Genomic DNA, 3211 nt, shown 5'->3' with positions numbered 1-3211 from the left:
GAGCTCCGCTGCGGCTCACCTCCTGGCAAGAGAAGGGCCTCACCTGGGGCTCTTCGAGCGAGCTGACTGGGCCCCAGACGTGCGTTCAGAACATGATAACCAAGAGGATCAAACTCGTCAACATTATCCAGGTTATGCTCATTCGCCGGATCCTTCCGTGCCAACGCCGAACTAGCTATTTGTGGGAGTTCGATCCGGCCAAGCACCAGACGCTACTAGAGCTCTTCGGCACAACGCATGAAGATATATGGAAAGTGCTCTTCAAGGTCGGAGAGACACCACCGCCCATGACCGAGGATCGTGGGCTCAGCTTAAAGCGCCAGGCAAATTCAGTATGTTCCTTCATGTATTCAAGGTATAGCCTTTACTGGCATATTTTGGGAAGGAGTCTAAGCCTTCCTATCAATTTTCAGGCCTGGATCGACATACTGGGGAAGATTAATTGTCCAGCTCCACTTCCCGAAGATGAGGAAACCCCACTCCTAACGAAGATTCTATTTTCGGCACCTTATGATGTGTCGGAGAAGAAGCCAAGAAGACGGCGAAAGGGAGCAGGAATGGCCTTCGCTGAAAGGGTGCTTCGGACATGTCGTCCGAAGACGAGACTGACTCTTCGGGCGCCGAAGATGACGGTGAGGAGGAAGAAGTAGGCGGCTTCCCCCAAGAGGGGGGAAAGAAGAAAAGAGAGGCCTCCATAAATCTGGAGGCGAAGGCGCCCAAGAGGGGGAAGGGCTCCCTTGCGGATAACTCCGCATGGGATGTCGAAAGTAGTCTGGAGCGAATGCCCCAGACCAAGCCTCGGGTTGCCTCGTAAGTACCAAAACCCTACGCACCTCCCAATACCTAGCCTTTCCAGTTTATAATATTAATATGTTTAACCTATGCCATTATAGTCCGGCCCACGACGGCTCCCCGCAATCCTCGATAGAGGGTTCGCTAGACTCAAAGGAGATGGCTAGCATGTCTCCGCCACCCGCTCATTCTGCCACACCCAAGGGTGATGACAAGGTGGCGTCCCAAAGGACGTTCCCAGACAAGGTGGCGCCCCAGGATGACTCCTTGGCTGCCGGACATATGGGGGGAAAAGCCCCCATGGGGACTGGCAATGGGGGCCAAGTTCCCTTCGGCCCTCAGCCGGATAGCATTCCGGAGACCTACACGGCTCTGGAGTCTAGCGAACTGCCTTCCCTGAAAGGAGGAGGTGTGCATGTTCCACCGGTGACCTCTGTCCAACCAGAGGCACCGGATAATCTGCTGGAAGCGCTGCGAGGCGCCTCCATTGTGGATGAGCACCGTGTCCTTATGGGTACGGTGATCGAAAAGGTTCAGTCCGCCAAAAGCGGACTGACCGAGGCCAGCACTAGCCTTTTAATAGGCTTTGAGGTAACAATTGTAGAAAAAATATCACAATGTGGACAGTAGCCCCTGATGCTCTGTTCGGTGTCCGGAAAGGAAAAGCTGAACAGGGGATCAAAATAATTTCCGCAGGAGTCTAACATAATATGTCTATGTGTATAACCAAGCGTCACTGCTGGCTGCTGCCGCTCACAGAGCAGAGGTCTCCGTACTGAAGCAAAGCCTGGAGCGGGCTGGGAAAGAGCTCGGCCTCGTGAAGATGCAGCTGGAGGACATCAAAGGTATCCAGTAACCTGCGTGTATATTTAGGAAGGATGAGTGGTTCGTGCTAACTAAAGTGCCCTGAACTTTATTAGGGGCCACGACCGAGGTGGCGGCCCTTAAGAAGGCGTTAGAGAAGGCCAAGGACAAAGTGGCCAAGGAATGCGCCACGCGCAAGAAGCACGAGGCCCGGGTTGGCGAGGTTCAGCAAGAGCTCCAGGACCCCGTCAAGAAGTGCGAGTCCTTGTGTGATGCCAAGATGCAAGCGTCCAAACTTGCGAAGGCCCTCTAGAGCACGTAAGAGGCTCGAGTCGAAGCCTAGAGCGCCCTTCAGGAAATCCAGGCATCCCGGAAGATCGCGGCGGGTAAGGCTTTCATTATGCAAAGCAAGTCTGTGAAGGAAGCGTTCCTTTTACTTACCCAAATTTGGAGCTCTCAAGGGGCGTTTACGGATTTGCCACGCAGCGTATCAGACACTACCGAGTTCTATCGAGCCGAGGAAGGGAGTTCTACGGAGAAGCTGTCCTGGTCTCAATATATTGTTCCCGAACACCCGTTGTCCTTTAGCGACCAGCTGAAACAGCTGGTCGAGTTGCACAAGGCGGCCGAGCTAGCCATGAAGGAGCTGATAGTCCGACTATGGCATGCCACGACGATACCTAGCAGCTACTTCGGAGTTGTGAAGCGGCTTGTTGATGCATGCCCCCAGATTGAGGTTATAAAGCGGTCGGTCTGTATAGAAGGTGCACGGATGGCCCTTGCCCGCATCAAAATGCACTGGGCGAAGATGGATGCCAAGAAGCTAATGACCGAGGGGGCACTTGAGGCCAAGGAGCACCGCCGACCTGAGTTGTATTTTGATGGTGTCCTGGAGGGATCCCGCATTGTTGCGGATCACTGTGTGAAAGATACTATCTTTGAATGAATGTATGCGATCTCCCTCTGCCTTGTATGATAAAACAAAGTGTTTATGCAATATAATGCTTGTTATGTTTTAAAAAATTTACTTCCTGTGCGGCCGTGTTGTATGAAATCTGAGGGTTAACCAGTCGTCGGCTTCTGCCCCCACGTAGGTAGTACGGGGGTGTTCGGGATGGAATCTAAACAATCTTGATCCAAATAGATGGTTCTTGAAGGAGTTGTTTAGCGCAATGAACCAGGCAACCAGACTATGCGACTGTAACGCTCTCACTTAGCCATAAGAGTGCGACAATAAAAACATGGGCGCAGCCCCTAGTATCCAAACTAGAGTGCTATAAGTGTCTGATCGGGAAGTTCCAATCCTTCGCGTAATGCGGAAGAAATCGCCAACGATTTGCAACCTCCAAACAGCTGACCGGCTCTCGCCGCATCATGACAGTTAGTTTTCGGCTTTCTCTACTGAGGTGCTCCTTTGGATAAAGCAAGGCACAACCGCAGTAGTTATCCCTTTACTACCTTAGCCGATATAGCGGACCGTAAGGTAGCAAGCATAGGAGCCGGGCAACCCAACTATTGACCAAAGACATGATTCGGAGCCAATGCATATAATGCTAAATTCAGGGTGCTGAACTATACTTATAAAAAGTGTTCAGACTTTTGTTGTTGTAATGTG

The sequence above is a fragment of the Triticum urartu genome, chromosome 2 (genome assembly GCF_003073215.2).
Source record: "Triticum urartu cultivar G1812 chromosome 2, Tu2.1, whole genome shotgun sequence".
Taxonomy (NCBI): domain Eukaryota; kingdom Viridiplantae; phylum Streptophyta; class Magnoliopsida; order Poales; family Poaceae; genus Triticum; species Triticum urartu.
Note: the sequence above shows the minus strand (reverse complement) of the source record.